We start from the raw sequence: 23,170 nt of genomic DNA, 5'->3' as shown, positions 1-23,170 counted from the left end.
TAGTAAATAGATTACTACATCGTACATAAACAGTCACTATGGTTTTGCAACAGTACAGATTTAGAGTTTAGAGTAGTGCAGTGGTGCTTGTGTAGTGTAGGGGTCATGCTGGGGTAGTATTCTAGGGTATTGCAGTGGTGTTTGGGTAGTGTATGAAGTCGTACTGCGGTAGATTTAAGGTTTAGGATAGTACAATGGTGTTTGAGTAGTGTAGGGGGTCGTGCTGGGGTACTGTTTTAGAGTTTAGGGTACTGCACTGGTGAATGGGTAGTGTAGGTGGTCGTACTGGGGTAGGTTTAGGCTTTAGGGTAGTACAGCGGTCTTTGTGTAGTATAAGGGGTCCTGCTGGGGTAGTGTTCTAGGATACTGCAATGGTGTTTGGGTAGTGTAGGAGGTCGTGCTGGGATAGATTTAAGGGTAGTGCAATCGTGTTTGGGTAGTGTACGGGGTAGTGCTGGGTAGTTTTTTATTATTTAGTGTAGTACAGTGGTGGTAATTTAGTATAGGGGGTTGTACTAGGGGTAGATTTAGAGTTTAGGGTAGTGCACTGGTGTTTGTGTAGTGTACAGGGTTGTGCTTTGGTAGTGTTTTAAGGTAGTGCAGTAATGTTTATGTAGTGTAGGAGGTCATGCTGGGGTAGATTTAAGGATTAGGGTAGTGCAATGATGTTTGGGTAGTGTAGTGGGTCGTGCTGGTACACTATTTTAGAGTTTAGGGTAGTGCAGTGGTAAAAGGGTAGTGTAAGGAGTCGTGCTGGGAGTAGATTTACAGTTTAGGATAGGGCAATGGAGTTTGTATTGTGTAGAAGGTCGTGCTGGAGTAGATTTAAGGTTTAGAGTACACCAATGGTGTTTGAGTTGTGTACAGGGTCATGCTGAGATAGTGTTTTACGGTTTAGGGTAGTACACTGGCGAATGGGTAGTGTAGAGGTCATGCTGGGGTAGATTTATGGTTTAGGGTAGTGCACTGGTGTTTATGTAGTGTACACAATCATGCTGAAGTATTCTTTTAGGGTAGTACAGTGTTCTTTGAGTAGTGTAAGGTTTAGGGTAGTGCAATGGTGTTTGAGTAGTGTAGGGGGTTGTCCTGGGATAGTGTTTTAGGGTTTAAGGTACTGCACTGGTGAATAGGTAGTGTAGGTAGTTGTCCTGGGGATAGATTTATGGTTTTACGTTAGTGCACTGGTGTTTATGTAGTGTAGGTGATCATGATGGGGATAGTGTTTTAGGGTTAAGGGAAGTGCAGTGGTGTTAGTTTAGTGTACGGGGTCGTGCTAGGGTACTGTTCTTGGGTAGTGTACTGGTCTTTGGATAGTGTAGGAGGTCATGCTGGGGTAGATTTAGGGTTTACAGTAGTGCACTGGTGTTTGTGTAGTGTAGAGGGCCGTGCTGGGGTAGTGTTTTAGGGTAGTGCAGTAGAATTTGAGTAGTGTAGGGTGTCATGCTGGTGTAGATTTAAGGTTTAGAGTAGTGCAATAGTGTTTGGGTAGTGTAGGGAATCCTGCTGGTGTAGTGTTTTAGAGTTTAGAGTAGTGTAGTGGTGTATGGCTAGTGTAGGGGTCGTGCTGGGGTAGAGTTAGGGTTTAGGGTAGTACAGTGGTGTTTGTGTAGTATAGGGGGTCATGCTATGGGTAGTGTCACTGCAAAAGTACATGTACTTCTATGTCTGCAAACACATTAACCAAGCAAATCATTATGTCACAATTTTCCCAAATGGACACTGACTCACAGAGTGATTCTGGACAAATAACAGGATCCCTTGCAATTCACTGAAAGGTTTACTACATGCTACTGAAAGAGTCACTATGGCATTTGAAGAGCACTCACAGTGTGTTTACTGGAGTATATGGATACTAACTAGGGAACTGTAGACCTGAAACACCAATGTGAAAGTTGTTAGACCACTATATGCATACTGCAAAGTAGTTTAAGGCACTGCATGCCCTAAAGCCTGGCTCACTGCATGAGTACATGTACTTCTATGTCTGCAAACACATCAACCAAGCAAGTCATTCTGTCACAATTTTTCCAAATGGACACTGACTCACAGTGTGATTCTAGACAAATAACAATATCCCTTGCAATTCACTGAAAGGATTACTACATACTACTAAAATAGTCACTATGGCATTTGAACAGCACTCGCAGGGACCTTACTAGAGTGTATAGATACTAACTGGGGAATTGTAGGCCTGTACCACCAGTGTGAAAGTGGTTAGACCACTACATGCATACTGCATAGGAGTTTGAACCACTGCATGCCCTAAAGCCTGGCTCACTGCATAAGTACATGTACTTCTATGTCTGCAAACACATCAACCAAGCAAGTCATTCTGTCACAATTTTCCCAAATGGACACGGACTCACAGTGTGATTCTAGACAAATACCAGTATCCCTTGCAATTCACTGAAATAATTATTACATGCTACCGGAAGAGTTACTATGGCATTTGAACAGCACTCACAGAGTCTTTGCTAGAGTGTATGGATACTAACTAGGGAATTGTAGGCCTGAATCACCAGTGTGATAGTGGTTAGACCACTACATGCATACTGCATAGGAGTTTGAAGCACTGTATGCACTAAAGCCTGGCTCACTGCATGAATACATGTATTTATATTTCTGTAAACACATAAAGCAACCAAATCATTGTCTCTAAATTTCCTCAAATGGACACTGACACACATTGTGATTCTAGACAAAGAACAATATTTCTTATAAATGAAGTACTAGGGTAGTATAGTGGTGTCTGGGTAGTGCGAGGGGTCCTGCTGTGATAGATTTAAGCTTTAAGGTAATGAAATGGTGTTTACGTAGTGTAGGTAGTAATGCTGGAGTAGTGTTCTAGCATAGTGCAGTGGTGTTTATGTACTCTACAGGCTCATGCTAGAAATAGTGGTAGGGTAGTGTTCTAGGAAAAAAAGTGTTTTTTGGATAATGTAGGAGGTTATGTTGGAGGTAGATTAAGGATTTACAGTAGTGAATTTTACTATTAAATCCAAATTCATTTTGAAAACACATAACTAATGACTATTTTCTAATTCTACCAAAATGTGAGAACACAATACGTTTTTAATCAATTACATATCAGGAAACACATAAACTACCAAAACGCTTCTCTCAGAGTGATTTCTAAATGCACAGACTCACTGTCTGATTCTACTCAAGCAACTTTATCCCTTGCATTTTACCAAAACACATTTACCACTCTACAAGACTTTAGGTGACTCTACACATTGCACAAAATGTTCTACTTCACATTAGTATAGACGGCTTCTATCAGAATGATTCCTAAATGCACACAAGACTCACTGTGTCATTCTAGACAAACAACACTATCCATTGCATTTTACCAAAACACATTTCATAGTCTAGAATAAGTACAACATTTTAATGTAGAAACTTGAGTCATTTTACAAGTACATAAAATTAACTGGTTTATAATTCTACTAAAGCATGAAGAACAGCATAGTTATCTATCTGCAAACACATAAAATATGCAAGTGCTGATCTCAGAATGCTTTCTAAATCCACACATACACAATAAAATTCTAGAGAAAAAAAAAGTATTCCCTGCACTTTAGCACGACAAACATATTAGACTAATTAAAATCAAAATGCACCACATACATCCCCTCACAAATTAATACATCACCTTTCAAGTGATTTTGTAGAATAAGAAGTATATCAGTCACACAGCAGATTTTCTTCTACAGAATCTCTGTTTTCAACACCTCTCAAGAGAACCAAAGATTGGCACAGTTTCCCTCTCATTTTGAACACAAATACACCTTTACATCAATTCACATTGCTTCCTTCATTAATTCAAAAGCAAACACACATTTCTAGTGGTTACAGATTTCAACCCTTTCCAAATGACATACATTTCACAACGTAGTAAAAACTGCAAATATTACCACTCTTCAATTTACTCCTTCCTGCAAGAAAATCGGTACAAACCAGAACAACTTTAATAATATACAAACTAGGCATTCTCGTAGAAAAAAAAACAAAAAAACACCACTTCCTATACTTTCAACAACAAACCAAATCTACAATGCTACCTAAAAAAAAAAAGCGATAGTTCCATTTACCACTAACAAAATAATATCAACATTTAAGTAGTTTAAGAACGTTGACTATGTACTCTGTGAATTACATCCAACTCACACCCATATCTAAAGATAAATATGTAATAGAGGTTCTAATAATGACCTTTCAACACCCAACAAAATCACAACACCTAGCGCCTCCACCACGACAACCACCCCTTCTGACCCCTCCCCCTCTACTACCTCACAGGCAGTGCAAAACAGGACAACAGACCTTCCCAAAATAATATATCCCCTCAACAGCACACTAGCTCAATGTTCAGAGATGTGGCAATCAACTATGTATAAGGAAAGGAACTCGCACATCAATTATAATGTACACAATGCTAACACTACCAGTGATATGCTATTCAGAACTCACTATACCAACCAAAAACATTTCCGTGTGTAGATAAACTATTGATACGTGTAGTGTACTGCAAAGTGGATGTAACCGTATTATCTCAGACTCTGGGGAATATCTCGGTCATGTAGCTGTGTTGTCTCCCCCCCCAGCCAGATCCCGAGGTATCAAAACGTATTGAACACCTACGGGAGCCCCATCTCTGTGAGTGGAACCCCGCCCCTCTCAGCTTCCGATCCAATCGGATACAGTTGCGACTTAGTGTTATTAACATGGAGTCCCGAGGCCTCAGCGAACTGACCCAAAGCCGCCAGCAATATTGGAAGCGTATGGGTTGGCTCCCGCAGATACACAGAAGCATCATCTGCATACAGTGATACTATATGTTCAAGGCCCCCAATTTGGATACCCTGCCCCTGGAGGACCCTACGGAGGTGGCACGCTAATGGCTCCATCACCAGGATGAACAGCAAGGGGGAAAGCGGACATCCCTGTCATGTCCCCCTGGCTATCGATATCGCATCAGAGACATATCGTCCCGTGCGGAACCTTGACACCGGCTGGGTATATAAAAGTCTCAACCAGTACACAAACCCTTCACCGATCCCCATTTTTAGGAGCACCCACCATAGATATTCCCACCTGGGTGAGTCGAACGCGTGTTCGATATCGAGGAAAACCAGAGTAGTCTGTGCAGCCCTGCCATCTATGGACTGCTTGACATGGGCCAGATGGCAGATATTGCGCAGCACATTCCTTTACGGAATAAAACTGGACTGGTCATCATGCACCAGTTGTCTGAGATATGGGAGTAATCTGTTGGCCAGGACTTGACTAATAATCTTAAGGTCAACATTGAGCATTGAAATTGGCCTATAAGAGGCGGGTAGTAAGGGGCCCTTCCCCGGCTTGGGGATCATTACAATCAGCGCTTCACGCATGGAGGCGGGAAATATGCCTGTCTCACCGGTTTCGTTAACAATGTCCAGGAGCCTAGAAATCAGGACTCCCCCAAACTCTTTATCCAGCTCCGCTGCCATGCCAACCAGTCCAGGGAACTAGCTGTTTTTAGATGCGCGATCGCAGCTCTTACCTCCACCCCCCTGAAGGGCTCCCCCAGGGATTCCTGAATGTCCAGATCTAGGCAAGGTAGCTCCATTTCAGTAAGATAGGCTTCCAAAGCCTGTGGGGTAACGGCGGACTCTGTCTCAGAATATATTTTTCAGAGATGTGTGGTGAATACTGAGTTAATCTCATGCTGAGTATAAACCAGTTGACCCCCATCTGCCTGAAGGGCCAATATTTGGAGGGATTGTGTCTCCACCCTGATCAAGCGTGTCAATAGGCGCCCAGCTTTGTTGCCCTCAGTGTACCACTGACGCCTGCTCGTGGTCCGTGACCACGTGACCGTCCTGATTCCATCAGAAGCGGTCGCTCCCCACGGCCCCTGGTCTCTCCTGGGTATCGTTGTACTGCTCGCTCTGCTTTGCTGAATTTAAATCGATCTGGTGCCTGCGTTGCTCGCATTGCCTCTTTATTTACATCTGCCATTGTGCTGCTCGCATTGCTTTGCTGCATTTAAATCGCATTGCCTCTCTAGTTACATTTACCATTGTGTTAATTGCCGCTTTGCCTCTAGAGTGTGTAGCCAGTTTATAGCGTTGCGCTCGCATTGAATGATTGATATTAATTCATACCGCCTGATTGTGCCTGTGCCTCTGCCCACAGTGTAACTCCTATCTGTGCCCCAACCTGTTCCGGTTTCGCTTTTGCAGCCATTTTGTTGTTGTTGTGACTCGGAGCCCGTCCTCTCCACCCCGCTCCCGCCTCCCAGCTGCTCCTCCCTCCCTCTGACTGCCAAGGCTCGCTCCATCCTATGAAGCGCTGTGACCGTCCTGATTCCATCAGAAGCGGTCGCTCCCCACGGCCCCTGGTCTCTCCTGGGTATCGTTGTAATGCTCGCTCTGCTTTGCTAAATTTAAATCGATCTGGTGCCTGCGTTGCTCGCATTGCCTCTTTATTTACATCTGCCATTGTGCTGCTCGCATTGCTTTGCTGCATTTAAATCGCATTGCCTCTCTAGTTACATTTACCATTGTGTTAATTGGCCGCTTTGCCTCTAGAGTGTGTAGCCAGTTTATAGCGTTGCGCTCGCATTGAATGATTGATATTAATTCATACCGCCTGATTGTGCCTGTGCCTCTGCCCACAGCGTAACTCCTATCTGTGCCCCAACCTGTTCCGGTTTCGCTTTTGCAGCCATTTTGTTGTTGTTGTGACTCGGAGCCCGTCCTCTCCACCCCGCTCCCACCTCCCAGCTGCTCCTCCCTCGCCCCTCCCCCTCCACTATCCACTTATGACAGATGCCTTTGCGCGCAGCGTTAACGCGCAGCGGAAGAGCGGTGCGCCAAAGGTAAGCCCGTCTACGCCCGTCCGCGCCTGGACCGCACCCAGCGCCAGACCCCCTGGTCCCCGCAATTCCTACTCCACCCGCATAACATACGACGCCACAACCCTATCAGCCCTTAACCCTGGTCGACTCCCAAACTGCTACGCAGCCACCCCAGGACACACCCATGGACCCTTCACCTGCCACTCCTGCAAGTTCGACTGCATCACGACCCGCACCAAATCCACAAAGCCCAAACAGAGCCCCGACAACAACCACCTGAAGTGCATCCTGCTCAACACCCGCTCGATCCACAGACACGCCATTGAACTCTGGAACCTTCTCGACACCACATCTCCGGACGTCGGCTTCCTTACAGAAACATGGATGAACGCCTTATCAGCGCCCGACATCGCCATAGCCATCCCATACGGCTACACGATCATCCGAAAGGACTGCACCAACCAAACAGGAGGAGGCATTGCCATCGTCCATAAAAACACCATCCGCATCATGACCAACTCCGACGATATCCTCGCTACCGCCGAACACCTTCACTTCCAGATCCACACCAACCCCAAGACCACACTCAGAGGCACCCTCATCTACAGACCACCAGGACCCCGTACACAATTCAGCGAAGACATCACTGACTTCATCAGTCCACATGCCCTCCCCTCCGAGAACTACATCCTACTGGGAGACCTCAACTTTCACCTGGAAAAGAAAAACGACAGCAATACCACCAACCTTCTGGACAACCTGACCAATCTTGGACTCAAACAACTTGTTGACACCCCCACCCACCTTGCCGGACATACGCTCGACCCTATCTTCACCTCCAGCAAGCACATCTTCTTCGACCACACCACAGCTCTCCATTGGACGGACCACAGCTGCGTTCACTTCAACTACAAAAAGACCATGACCCACAACCCCCCACAACCTAATCCCCGAAGAAACTGGAACAAAATTACCACTGACCAGCTCCTCACTTCGCTTCACCAAAACCCTCCTGCCAAATCATCGGACCCAAACCAAGCAGCCACCAACATAACACATTGGATCACCCACTGCGCCAACGAACTAGCACCCTTGAAAAACCACCAAATCAAGCAGGGTAGCAAAAAAGCCCCCTGGTTCAACGACGACCTTAAGAATTCCAAGAAGCTCTGTCGTACCCTCGAGAAAGCCTGGAGAAAAAACCCAACCACTGACAACCTGGCCTCCTTCAAGAACGCCACCCGCAAACACCACCAACTCATCCGATCCACCAAGAAATCAGCATTCAAGAACCGACTCGACAACAACACCCAAAACAGCAAGGAACTATTCAACATCGTCAAAGAATTCACCAACCCCACCGCCGGCACCAACGACATCACTCCCTCCCAAGACCTCTGCGACTCTCTATCCGCATTCTTCCACAACAAAATCGCCGACATACATAACAGCTTCAAAAACCAATCCGAAGACCAACGCTCTTCACCCACCCCCGAACCAAAACCGCACTCCAACCATCTATACACCTGGAACCCAATCACCACCAAAGACACCATCCGCCTGATAAACTCCATCCACTCAGGATCGCCAACTGACCCATGTCCCCACCACATTTTCAACAAAGCAGACTCGATCATCGCACCCCATCTCCGCGATGTGATCAACTGTTCCTTCAACTCCGCCACCTTCCCGGAAAGCTGGAAACATGCCAAACTCAGCGCCCTTCTGAAGAAACCCACAGCAGACCCCACTGAACTTAAGAACTACCGCCCCATCTCGCTCCTCCCATTCCCTGCCAAAGTCATTGAGAAAGCTGTCTTCCTTGAATCCAACAAATCCCTCGACCCCTCACAGTCAGGCTTCCGAGCCAAACACAGCACCGAAACCGCCCTCATCGCAGCAACAGACGACATTCGCACTCTACTGGACAACGGAGAAACAGCCGCCCTCATCCTACTTGACCTCTCCGCAGCCTTCGACACAGTCTGTCATTGCACCCTCATACAACGCCTCAGCAACGTCGGAATACAAGTAAAAGCATTGGACTGGATCATCTCGTTCCTCGCTGGAAGAACCCAGAGAGTCCGCCTTCCCCCTTTCAGATCAGAGGCCACCGAAGTCATCTGCGGCGTACCACAAGGATCATCACTCAGTCCCACCCTCTTCAACGTATACATGAGCCCCCTCGCATCCATCGCGCGCCAACACAACCTCAACATCATCTCCTATGCAGACGACACCCAGTTTATCCTCTCTCGCACCAAAGACCCAAACACCGCCAAAACCAGCTTACACGAAGGAATTAAAGAAGTAGCCGAATGGATGAAGAACAGCCGTCTAAAACTGAACTCGGACAAAACGGAAGTCCACATCTTAGGTTCATCCCCCTCTGCCTGGGACGACTCTTGGTGGCCACCGGCCCTAAGAAACCGCACCCACTCCTACGGATCACGCACGTAACCTGGGCTTCATCCTGGACTCCTCCCTCTCGATGACCAACGCCGTCTCATCATCCTGCTTCAACATCCTACGCATGCTCAAAAAAGTCTTCTGTTGGATCCCCACCGAAACAAGAAGACGGTCACCCATGCACTGGTCACAAGCCAACTGGACTACGGAAACACCCTCTACGCCGGATCTACAGCCAAACTACAGAAAAAACTCCAACGCATCCAAAACGCCTCAGCCAGACTCATACTGGATATCCCTCGTCAAGCTCACATTCCCGGTCACCTGAAAGACCTCCACTGGCTCCCCGTCAACAAGAGAATAACGTTTCGTCTCCTCACCCACGCACACAAAGCCCTCTACGACCTAGGACCCGAATGCCTCGACACGCGACTGTCCTTCTACACCCCCACCCGCCAACTACGATCGTCCAATCAAGCCCTCGCAGCAATTCCGCGCATCCATAGATCCACCATGGGTTGCAGATCCTTCTCCTACTTAGCGGCCAAGACCTGGAATTCTCTCCCCACCCACCTCCGCCTTAATCAGAACCACCTCTCCTTCAGAAAGCAACTAAAAACTTGGATATTCGATAAGTAAAAGCACCCCCCTCCCCAAGCGCCTTGAGACCCTCTGGGTGAGTAGTGCGCTATATAAATCTCTGAACTTGAACTTGAACTTGAACTTGGTCCTATTGTAGTTGCCCAATGACTCCCATAGGTCCTCTACCTTTTGTCGCTGCTCGGTCAATTCGGCCGGCCACTCTGAATCCATGGGAAGGCCTGCCTCTAGTGTCTTTAAGCATTCTTCCAGTTGTTTTAGGTCCCGTTCCAACACCCTTTGCACCCCACCTCTGTGGACATGCAAATCCCCCTCAACACCACTTTCATCACCTCCCATTCAAACACCCTCAAGCTAGCAGTATTCCAGTTCACCTCAAAATAACCTTCCAACCGTGCCGAGATCGCTTCCTTATAGACCGGGTCTATCAACGCCTCAGTATTAAGTCACCAAAATGGTACTTTGGAGCGCGGGCGGCCCAAAGTGTAGACTACCAGCAGGGGAGAGTGATCAGACAGATAACGGGCTAGGTACTGTGTCTCTAGAATACGCCCGGCTGCCGTTTCCTGCATAAATCAATAATCCAGCCTGCTGTGCGTATTAGCTGCAGGGGTATAACAGGAGTATACCCGACTATCAGGGTTGCGGTCCCGCCAAATGTCCAGTAAGTGATAGTTGCTAATCATCTGGCGCAGGGCCTCCCGTGTCTTGGGTTTAGCATCCACCTTTGGGGGATGCCTATCCAATTCCCCATCTAAGGCACAGTTAAAGTCCCCCGCTACACTGAGTTCTATGTCAGGTGTCAGATCTAATTTCCCCAGAACCTTAGCCAAGAAGTCTTTGTCATCGGTGTTTGGAGCATAGACATTTACTAAACAGAGGCGTCTTCCATCCAGCGACCCCTCCACCACTACGTTTCTCCCTTCGGGGTCAGGATTACATTTTAAAACCTTAAGAGGGACTCAATGTGCTACCCATATAAGTGCCCCCCTGGCGAACCCTGAATAGGAGGTCGCAAAGAACTGGACCCTCCACCACCGTTGGATATATTTCAGGTAATCCCCCACAGATGCGTCTCTTGTAAAAAGGTCATGCTGACCCCGTATCGTCTAAGGTATGTTGCTACCCTTATCCGCTTGACCCTGTTGTTCAGCCCCCTAACATTCCATGTTATAAATTTATACGCCTGCTGATCCCCAGCCATAGTTATAGACTTTTGGTTAACCACAGTATCTGATACAGGAGTAGTAAGAACCACAATGCACAGTGTTGGGAACCCCCGTCTCTGCCGAACTCTCCCCTGACCTCAGGTGACCCTGTATAAAACATTCCCCTGGTAGAACAATAAGACAAAACATTGCACCCTCAGGCAGTAGAACCTCATTCGCACAACCCAAACTTGGTCTGAGAACTCAGGACCCATAGCCATTACCCACCCCTAACGACCCCCCGTAACAATGCAAACAACAATGCCAATCTACAGAATAAAGAATCTCAGTCCTTGTTGTACAACCAAACTGCCCGGAGCTGCGCAGCCCCGCCCAACCCCCAGGCTAGCCGGGCCACCACAGCACACCACAGTCTGGACACCTAGACTGCAGTGTGGCGGAATAGCGCCCCATCCTTAACAGCTGCGTTCTCACCCCCCAGCACAGTCCCCTATTATTCCCTGAAAGTGATAGATCCCCTCCAGTGCCCCATAGTAGAGTCAGATCATAGCAGTGGCGAAGTCCGTACTCACCGCGTCCAATGCAACCCCACCGACCACCATCCCCCCGATCGGCAGTCATCACACCCGCAGACATGGATCTCACGAGCCACCAGCTAGGGAGCCAGCAGTGCCTTCCGCTTCCGGTTCAGATTGAGTTTCTTGGATGAGGCACAGTGGGGAAAACTGATTTGGCATCGGTATGCCCCTCAGTTCTTCCCTGAGGGTGCCATCTGGCCCCAACGTGATACGTCCCCCGTCCAGTGTCCCCTTTGACGCGGACCGTTCTCTTCCATTGTGACCAGGCCGGTTCTGTTGTCGACCACTCCATCTCCTCTGTTCCTGCCATCCTTGATGTTGTTCTTGCTCCTCCAGGCCCATCAAGTCCAACCAGTCCATGGCCTCTTGCGGTTCAGTAAAAAAGTGGACCCTATCTGCATGCTGTACTCTGAGCCGGGCCGGAAACATCAGGCTGTACTTTATATCGAGGTCTCTCAGCCTCCTCTTGACCCTCAAGAAGTCGTTCCGCATGTTTTGCACCTTTTTTGTGTAGTCCGGATAGATATGGATCTCGTGGTTCTCAAAACTGGGGGGACCGCTCTTGCAGATGAACTGCAGGATCATGTCCCGGTCTCTAAAATTAAACAAGTGGGCGATCAGGGTTCTAGGTGGGGATCTGGGTTTCGGGGGGGGCCAGGGGAGCGGTGGGCACATTCCACTGCAAACAGCTTAGATAGTTGGAGACCCAGGAGGACTGAACCAATCCACTCTTCTAGGAACAGGTCTGCTGCTGGCCCCTCTGCCCATTCCGGAAAGCCTAAATAACGGAGATTGTTCCTTCTTGACCACCCCTCAGCATCCTCCACCCTGTCTTCGAGATGGGAGATGTGCTCTTTGAGTGTCGACACCGTCGCCCGCAGGTGCTGGACCTCTGTTCGTAAGGAGGCCAGGTCCCCTTCTGTGGTAGTGACTCGGTCCGCCACCTTCCGTAGGTCTAGGCGCAAATGATTGATATCCATCGCCATGCCATTCATCTTCGATTCCAGCACCGCACGGGAGTCTGTAATAGCCTTCAGAATGTCAGCCTTATCCTGGGCCGCAGATCCCTGCTGCGGTCCCTGCTCAGGGTTTCGTCAAATGCGCTCTGCCGATGTTGGGCTCAGTACCGTATACTGCATGATCTTGTTGGTTTGTGCTCCTCTAAGGGGCCTGTCTTTCACCATCTCCAGCATGGGCTTGTCAAGGTTTTCGATGTGATCCGTCTCTCTGCAGCTCCAGGCACAAGAATCTGTCTCGGGCCAGCGGGCGTATTTGCAGGTCCCCCACCACTCCCTGCTTCCAGGTCAGCCGGGCACCACTGGAATAAGCGCTCCCCCATGCTTACCACGCTGAGCTCCAAAGCAATCAAGGGCCGTCGCAGGGGTTATTATGCAGCAAAAACTGATGTGCGGCTCCGCCAGGCCTCTTCCTTGGGAGCACAGGTGAAAACCTCCACCAAGCCGCGGAGTGCCACCTCTGCCGACAGCCGTCACAGAAGGTGTTGTCCAGGTGCCATGGTAGAGCACCCTCAAGCAGTAGTCCAGGTCCCACTACCCAACTGGCCACCCACAGGGGTGATCCCAATCAAAGCGGGCCCGGGTGGAGCCCAGTGCAGCTGACTAGTAAGTCTTTGTGGCTTCCCCCCTCGCACTGTGGCAGGAGTCCGGGCCTCAAGCAGCTCCTCAGCTCAGGCCTTCCTATTTAGGGCCGTGACCCCACCTCCATTAGGAGTCTGTAGCAGATATGTCAATAGACCCGATTCTGGCTGGAGTCTCCCGATTTTTCAAGTCATAAATGGCTTTATTTGAGCTGCTTCCCGCTGAACATGTCACCTTCTTCGATAGAAGCCAACAGGGAAATTACTGTCACCCGATTTATCTTTCAAACTCTCCCACTTCCCTGTCTTAAAAATGTTGGCAGATATGCAGTAGTGAAAAAAATGTCCAAGCATTGCCAGGAAGGGCACGGGCCCTACTTCTTTCAAGGCCTCACACGTGGACTGCGCCGGAGGAGACACAGCTGCAGCGGGCCCACCAAGACCTCCAGAAGCCTTGGGGTCACGCAGCACTTAGCCCCAGGCACCCCGTCAGGCAGCAGCAGTGCAGACTGGCACGGCTTCTCACCTCAAGGGCAGCTCTCCCCGAGGATCGCACTGTAGAGCAGCCACAAATCCGGGCCGTGATCAGCCCCCTAGCACGATTCCCCGTATCAGGACGTACGCCGCACAGGCGCCAGGAGACTGCCTAACTGGCAGTCAGGTCCCGCGCCACCATTTTTCAGGTGGGAGAACCACCGCAGCAAATTGTGGTTCCCGGTCCGCTGGTACGTCAAGCAACCCCCGGTTTGGATCCTCGGGACCAGGGGGGGTTCCGACCCCGGTTTTCAGCTCCGTGGGCCCAATTCCACCAGGATCAATGCAGGATTTTAAGGTAGAAGGCAGGAGCAGCACTCAGCCGTGTCTAGCCCACCATGCCGCCAAACCACGCCCCCAATGACACTTATAAAGTTAGTACAGAAATAAGATCGGACCCACATCCATTAAGTATCATTTACAATGTTGAAGAATTAAACAACAGAGCCTACAGTCAAATAAATAGATAGAAAAAATGTACCATTGCAGTAGCATACCTCACAAAAACAAAAATCGATCAGTGGGTCGGTGGCCTCTACTAAGTATCTAAATCCAGAATGTCAGATCCTCACCGCGATCCCCAAACAAAAATCAACTGTTAAATCCTCTGGCAGTGTTATTCTAGAACGTGAAGTGCAAAAAAAACAGGATATAAATCTAAAATGAAGTACATCTATTTCAGACATGAGATTCCACATTATACGTCCTTATCGAGTGGTCACTACATCAGAGTCTAATTGAAATTGACTCTATCCAACATGTCCAATTTATCCAAAATAAGGAGTGACCTCTACCTAATGGTCAAGCATAGAGACTGACAGAATCCTATTTCGCATGAGTTCAAACAATCGTAACATAAAAGCCCAGGTCTCACCTCACAACCATGACAGCTTATTCAATAAAGGCCTGGATGTAGTAATTTAGTCTGTATCTTTCAAAATTCAATCTGCAAGAATGAGAGTCACCGATCATGTACCCAAAATAGCCTGAAACGGGTGCACACATTGAATGAGAATAGCTTCATAGTGTTTAAATCTGTCAATTCTGGTGGAATAGCAACTAACTCTAGATTATTATGAACAGCTCTAGCGGGCTTTTCATTCTCATCTAATTTGTTATAACAATATTACGGCTGATCTGAACCCAAATCAAAACAATTCTCTACCAACAAATAAGTTGCAAATTCTTTCCACTTATCATTATTTTCTTTTTCACTTTTTAAATACAGAGCAACACTCCTAGTCTGATTTTTGTAGTGAGTTCGGCGACAACAAATACAAGAAAAATATAGTCTTTTACCTGAAATCACCTTAAACTTTGCAATTCATTTTCAAAAAATGTTATAAAACTATGTTTAACGTTCTCTACAACATTTTTTTCTAATAATGTCTGAGTTTCTTCACTCTCTTCTTCAGGAGCAAAGTAACAAAACTCAATATCATAACAAACCTTTTTCACATCCGATACTGACCCATGCAAAAGAGCACTGTTCAACTCATTTAACTTTAGTGCTGGACTTTTTGAATAATACAATCTTCTCACAAACTTCCGCATTTGAGTATGATGTACTGCCAACATCCTGCATTGGTGAAAATCACTTTGACATACTTTCCTAGAAAGACAAGCCAGAGAATGACCATGCAAACCAGTATGTTTTCTCACTCTGCAAGGGTCTAGTCCTTGCAACACCTTAATCTTCTGTTTAACACTTTTTTTACAATATACTTGTAAGAAATTGCGTAATTTATCAATAGATTATTTTCGTACACAGGCCCCCACATGCATCAATCTAGGATTTTGCATTTCTTAAATAGCGAAAATTAAGGAATCGCTATTTAGGAAATGCAAAATCCTATGCATCAAGAAATCCTAAAAGTTTTTAGGATTTCTTAATTTTCGGAAATTGCGATTCCTTAATTGCGAATCGCAATTAAGGAATGCCATTACATTGATTCCTATGGGCCTAGAGGCCCATAGGAATCAATGCCGTTTTGCATTTCTTTTTTTTTGCACTCGCAATTTGTTGATGCATTGCAAGGGTGCAGAGGGGGGTCCAAAGGACCCCCCCTGCACCCCTGAAATGTATTTTCAAGTGCATGTTTCACACACAACACACATGTCCTACGGACATGTGTGTCTGTAACATGCAAGTTTAAAAAATTCATTTTTTTGCTTTTTTTAAAATTTTCGCAAATTACCACGAGGGTCAACCTCGTGTTAATTTGCACCTCCTATTTTATAAATCGCTTTTTTTTTTTAAATCATGCATTGCATTTAAGGAATCGCACACATGCGATTCCTTAAATGCAAACGCATTTTTAAGAAGTGCAAAAAATTCCTAAAAGTTTCATGCATAGCAAACAGTGTTTTGGAATCGCAAACGGCCGAATTTTCCGATTCGCACCGTTTGCGATTCCAAAAACCTTTGATGCATGTAGGGGAGTAATACTACTACAATCCCAAGTGTACACTGGGGTTTTAGGATGTCTGCCTAGAACTTCATCAGCTATCACTTCTTCTGCATTTCTAGGAACCATTTGCTCTTTCTCAATTGGACAACCATTTCTAACCTCATAAGCTCGACCACTGGTGTCAACTGCATGCAACAAATCATTGGTCTGTAAATAACTCTCTTCATTAAAAAAAGGCTTAGAACTTGAAGTGTGTTCCCAATGCCCTAAGAAAATATCACGAAAATTACTTCTGTTAATTACTCTTTTGCTCTTACTTTTGGCCTTCATTAAATGGATTGGTTTATCTAGTGATCAAAATTTCTTTAATACTAAAATGAATAGTTTCCTCTTTACTTCAAAAGCCTTTTCAACAATGGATTCGATATGCTTCTTCTTTTTATAAAATAGTGTTCTCTTTCTATATTTCTTTGTATGTTGCATCAAATTATGGATTACTCAGTTGAAACATATTTTTCTTTATATTGATTTTCTCTTCTTTTACTATAAGTTGTATCCTTTGTATGTACATTGCCTTTTTTTCCTTTCCTATTCTTTACACTTTTTTTGTGCTTGGAACATTTTCAGTGCTTTCAACATTTCACATTTGTTTCTTCAATCTACTAATCTGTTTAATAAATTCCTTCGTGGTCTTACCAGAATTTTTTCACTTTTCAGCCACATTATGTTGGTCTTCCAATATTTGTGGTTGAGTTTTATTCAAGTAAGTATCTTGTTTCTGACCTTTTCTTCTTCTTTCTTTCTCCGGCATGATAACTTTATTTTAATGATGATAAACAGCATCTGTAAAAAATATTCATAAGTAAATATTTATTAATAACTTTATAAATTATACTTTTTTATTACTATACAAACACATATCATATAAATTCTGCCAAAAAAAATGTAGGCCTGAAGCACAACTGTGACGGTGGTAAGAGCACTACATACACAGTGCATAGCAGTTTGAACCACTCCATACCACTAAAACCTGAAGCACTGTATGAGTACATGCGTATTAACTAAATGATCGCAATACTGTAAGGAAAGACACTGAGGGAATTCATGATTGATTCACTTTTACTTTAGTAAATAGATTACAACATGGTACATATACAGTCACTATGGTTTTGCAACAGTATAGATTTAGAGTTTAGAGTAGTGCATTGGTGTTTGTCTAGTGTAGGGGGTCATGCTGGGGTAGTGTTCTAGGGTAGTGTAATGGTGTTTGAGTAGTGTAGGGGTTGTGCTGGGGTAGTGTGTTTGAGTTTAGGGTACTGCACTTGTGAATGGGTAGTGTAGGTGGTTGTACTGGGTGTAGATTTAGGGTTTTAGGTAGTGCAGTGGTCTTTGTGTAGTGTAAGGGGTCCTGTTGGGGTAATGTTCTAGGTTAGTCCAGTGGTGTTTGGGTAGTGTAGGGGGTCATGCTAGGGTAGTTTTTTTAGGGTTTAGGGTAGTGCACTGGTGTTTGTGTAGTGTAGGGGGTCATGCTGGGGATAGTGTCACTGCATGAGTACATGTACTTATATGTCTGCAAACACATCAACCAACCAAATCATTAACTCATTCTCTCTCAATTTTCCCAAATGGAAACTGACTCACAGTGTGATTCTAGATAAATAACAGTATTTCGTATAAATGGAGTGTACAGATATTGATTGGGGAATGTAGGCCTGAAACACAAGTGTGAAGGTGGTTGGACTACTACATGCATAGTGCATAGGAGTTTCAAGCACTGCATGCCCTAAAGCCTGGCTCACTGCAACCGTACATGTACTTATGTGTCTGCAAACAAATTAAGCATCCATTCCACATATTTCATTACTGCATTTTACTATTAAAGCTAAACTCATTTTGGAAACACATAACCAATGACTATTTTTTAATTCTACCAAAATGTGAGAACACAATACCTTTTTAATCAATTACATGTCAAGAAACACATGTAGTACCAAAATGCTTCTCTCAGAGTTATTCCTAAATGCACACAAGACTCACTGTGTGATTCTAGACAAACAACACCATCCCTTGCATTTTACCAAAACGCATTTCATAGTCTATGAGTACTGCATTTTAATATAAAAACTGGAGTCATTTTGCAAATACTTTAAAATGACTGGTTTCTAATTCTACCCAAACATGAGAACAGCATAGTTATCTGTCTGCAAACAAATAAAATACACAAATGCTTATCTCAGAATGGTTTCTAAATTCACACACACACTCACAATACAATTCTAGAGAGAAAAAAACGATTCCATGAACTTTAGTAGGAGAAACTCTTTAGTCTGATTGAGATCAATATGCACATCCCCTCACAAATCAATAACTCGCCTTTCAAATTGTTTTGTAGAATAAGAAGTATGTCAGTCCCACACCAGATTTTCTTATACAGAATCTCTGTTCTGTACACCTCTTACCAGAACCAAATAATGGCAACGTTTCCCTCTCATTTTGAACACAAAATCACCTAAGCATCAAATCACATTGCTTCCCACATTATTTCAAAAGCAAACACACATTTCTGTTGGTTACACATTTCAACCCTTCCAAAAAGACATAAATTTCAACCCTACCCCCAATCTACCTTCTGCCTGTTACCATAGAAACAGTTCATGGGCCACTTAATTGAGCACACAGGTCAAAAGTTCATCACACAATGTTGCTAATCAAAACATCAAGTGTGCTTGACCTTCCAACATATCAGCTTATCTTATGTAACGTTCCTTTTGATCAGTTTTTGATAACCAATAAGAATCATGCTTTTAAAAAACAGAAACATGCACCCTAGTTTTCAGTGTGGAATGTTGTCAAACAACAAATCATTTCTTTTCTTTTTTCAAAACTGCATCTTATCCACCGTTTTAGAAAAATCTTAGTTTTCAAACTGTCATATCATATACAGTGACCATCTGAGTGCATCCAGACCTCCCTTCAAGATGCTAAGAGTGTTGATTGTGGGACACAGCTATATTTTCTGGAGCTAAAGGTATGCAGAAAACAAAGGAATTCACAAATACCTAGGTTTACCAAATATAGACATTAAATGGATTGGACAGAGAGGGTTAAAATGGCACAAATTGATGCTATTGGTTAAATCCTTTCCACATCTCCAACACCCTGACTTCATAATTGTCCACTGTGGTGGCAATGACCTAGGCACTTTGAATGGGGTAGGTCTGGAAATGCTTATGAAGGACACCTTAGGAGAATTGATGTCACTTTTCCCCCAAACTACCTTTGTCTATTCTAACATATGCCAAAGGCAGAAATGGAACTAGCCCAATCAATTTTGTCCACTGATTGAGAAAGCGAGGAAACATGTGAATAAATCAGTTTCTGCTTTTCTCCGAGACTATAGAATGGGGTCCATTTTCCATACAAATCTGTGTTTCATTATGCATTGCATCTATAGGAGAGATGGTGTACATTTTACAGATGAGTCTTCCTCTTGAACTTTAGACTCTGCATAGGTACTTACTTGTAGGTACTAAAATCTCTCAATGAATACAAGGGTTCTTTTTAGAGCCACCTAAGAACTGAACGCATAAAGTTGATGTTTATCTGAAAAATATATATTTTTTTGCTTGGAGTCACGCACTCAACGCGCCAAAGTCGTGCATCCAACGCGTACAAGTCATACACCACACGCCCTGGAGTCGCGCAACTTACTGGTTATAAGCTGTGCATCCAACGCGTGCACGCCAGGGGCCACACTGAGCGCTGTGCTGGGTGCGCGACTCCTAATTTTACCGTAAAAAAATAGCCCCTATCACTCATTTTTATTATCCCCGGGGACCCCATCCCCCGGGGCTTGTATAAAACGTTGGGGACTGTGGGGGGGCCCAATGCCCCCACGGTCCCAGCCTGCTCCCCGAGTCCTGCCGGAGCCGGCATTGCTTTTCCACATGGGGAGCAGCTAACATGCTTTATATATATATATATATATATATTACCTACTGGCGGTCGCCAGTAGGTATATATAGTTAGGATTTTTTCTCTATGGGTTTTTTGAAAATTCTATGTCTAATAACTTTGGCGTTTGTGGACGGAATTGGCTGAAATTTTCAGGAAAATGGCACATTTTGTTTCTGAGCAGCCCCTGAAAATTGGGGGGGGGTTCGTCCAGGGGGGGTTGAGAAAAAAGGGGGGTCCCAAAACGTGTTTTTAACATTGAGTTTTCCATAGGGCGGTTGGCCTCACTTTTAGCCCGAACGGCTGAATGGATTTGCACGAAACTTGGCAAAATTGTAGGGACTGGTAGCCCGATGTGCCTTTTGTAGGTCTCAATATATGTGCTACAGTGGATTTTGAGAAATTAACGTTTAAAAAAAGATATATATCTGTAACAGCGGACCGGGCAGTGCTCCAGGACGCGTACTTTTCGCGCAACGGAGCTTTGTGAAGCGAAGCTGATTGGTTCTCCGGCGTCTGTCAACATTCCAAACAGTCCGTAGCGGCCGCCATCTTGTCTCTCGGTAGGATCGAGAGACAAGAGGAGGCCAAAGCGAAGGGGCAAATGACCATAAGGGGGAATAGTAGATCCTCGCTGACCCCCTAGGTTTGATGTGGAGGTTTTAAAAGGGCCCAGCGGGGCAAAAAAATAAAATAATAATAATAATCGAACGGCTGAATGGATTTGCACGAAACTTGGCAAAATTGTAGGGACTGGTAGCCCGATGTGCCTTTGCTAGGTCTCAATATATGTGCTTCAGTGGATTTTGAGAAATTAACGTTAAAAAAAAGATATATATCTGTAACAGCGCACCGCTTCGCGTACTTTTCGCGTTACGGAGCTTTGCGAAGCGAAGCTGATTGGCTCTCCGGTGTCTGTAAACATTCCAAACAGTCCGTAGCGGCCGCCATCTTGTCTCTCGGTAGGATCGAGAGACAAGAGGAGGCCAAAGCGAAGGGGCAAATGACCATAAGGGGGCATAGTAGATCCTCGCTGACCCCCTAGGTTTGATGTGGAGGTTTTAAAAGGGCCCCGCGGGGCAAAAAAAATAAATAATAATAATAATCGAACGGCTGAATGGATTTGCACGAAACTTGGTAAAATATTAGGGACTGGTAGCCCGATGTGCCTTTGCTAGGTCTCAATATATGTGCTTCAGTGCATTTTGAGAAATTAACGTTCAAAAACAAGATATATATCTGTAACAGCGCTCCGCGGAGATAAAATTATATCTGTATTACCTAGCTGTTGCTAACACCAGTTAGCGACGGCTAGTAGGAGATAGCGACCATCTTGGGCCCCACTTTGCATGTGAGTGATATTTATCACTAATGACATGCAAAGTGGGCATGCCAAGATGTTAGCGACTGGAAACAGTCGCTAACATCGCTATCTCCTATTATCAACTTTTGGAAATATTCGAGATAAGCGCGAATATCTCCAAAAAGTAACAGCTGCCCTGAGCAGTTCTTAGCCATGTTATCCAATGGGAGGTGGATAACATGGCTAAGAGCATTAGCTCGGTAATGCATGAATATCGCTGAGTTTTCAGCGATATTAATGCATTGCGGTCGTTTTTTATCGTATTTGCGATAAACCTTGATAATAGCAAGGTTTATCTGCGATAATTTCTGACGGTAAAAAAATCTTTGCAATGCATCGTTAGGGATAAATATCGCTTAACTTTGGTAATATGCCCCAACGTCTGTTAACGTTCGATTCGAAGGAAATCAGGAAGTGTTGAAAAACATTGTCTGCGCCATCTTGTCTTTTTTCAAATGCCACACTTTAGTCGTGCACGGCAGCCATTTTAGATGCCTTGACCAGACCCACTCTGTGCACGCTGTCGATCCTTAGCATGGCTCCCCACCCTCGCAAGCATCTCACCCAGGCAGTGGTCACCCCCGCTCTCTGTCTTATGCATGGGTAATAAACCTCCCCCCATCTGCGCTGCTCTTCCCTGAGAATCACACCCTGTGCCCGCCCAACACCTCCCTTTCGCCCTATTCACTACCGCACCCTCAGACACTCCTTTTCCTCTGTGTCCGATTGTCCAGGCCGGTCCTAGGCTATCAGCTAGCCCTGCAGATGTAGTTTATGGCCACAGCTGTAAAGAATCACCCCTCTTCAAAGGAGTTATAGTAGATCAAGGCCCACACTCGATGAGATCCGTCACAGCAGAAGCGTTGCTATTATCTGAAAACCATCCTGTATTGTGATTGGGGAGGGGAGCGAGCGTGAAGCGGAAGATTCCAGGGATGACTCTTTGTACATCAAAGTTTTTACAATTATGTGTCACATTAAAAATATATAGCACTCCGACAAAGTAGTAAGATTATAAAACTTTAATAATTTATAAATATATACAAGAAAACAAAAATAGTAATAACATATAAACATTTTTAGGGAAAAACAACGAAGTAGCGGTCGGCTGTGCGAATAGTCCCAACGCAGCACAACGTCCAGATTTCCGGCGTGGGGCGTCGCGGGGGGTGGGTCATCAGTAGCAAACTGTTGTGCGAATAGTTCCAAGGCAGCAGAACGCGCCGAAATCTAGATGACACGAAAGTGATGTCTAGTAAGTTGCCACTCAGCAAATAACGGCATGGGGCGTCGCGGGGGGTGGGTCATCAGTAGCAAACTGTTGTGCGAATAGTTCCAAGGCAGCAGAACGATGGCACCAAGGTGATGTCCAGTAAGTTGCCGCACTGGTTTTGGTATCCTACAATGCTGCTCCGAATAACGGCGTGGGGCGCCCCGGGGGAGGCGGCGTGAACGGGCCTCTCCAGGTGGAGTGTCATCTGTTGTAGTGGGGCGCCCCTTTACCGTTTCAGTTGCCATTCCGTCCGTTTTTGGTCCACTGTGTCAAAAGCCGCAATTCAGCTGAGTTGCGCCCACTCTTGCGGTGCAGCGATAGGCGGCTGTCACAGGACTCTCAAAATGGCGGCAGGCTCTTTCCTTGTTGGGCCTGGTCCACTGAAATGGCCCTGGGACACCTTGGAAATCGGACGCTTGTCTGCTAGGTCTTGGA

The sequence above is a fragment of the Lissotriton helveticus genome, chromosome 6, assembly GCF_964261635.1.
Source record: "Lissotriton helveticus chromosome 6, aLisHel1.1, whole genome shotgun sequence".
NCBI classification, from domain to species: Eukaryota; Metazoa; Chordata; class Amphibia; order Caudata; family Salamandridae; genus Lissotriton; species Lissotriton helveticus.
The sequence above is the reverse complement of the archived record's forward strand: the minus strand, read 5'-3'. Positions refer to the sequence as shown.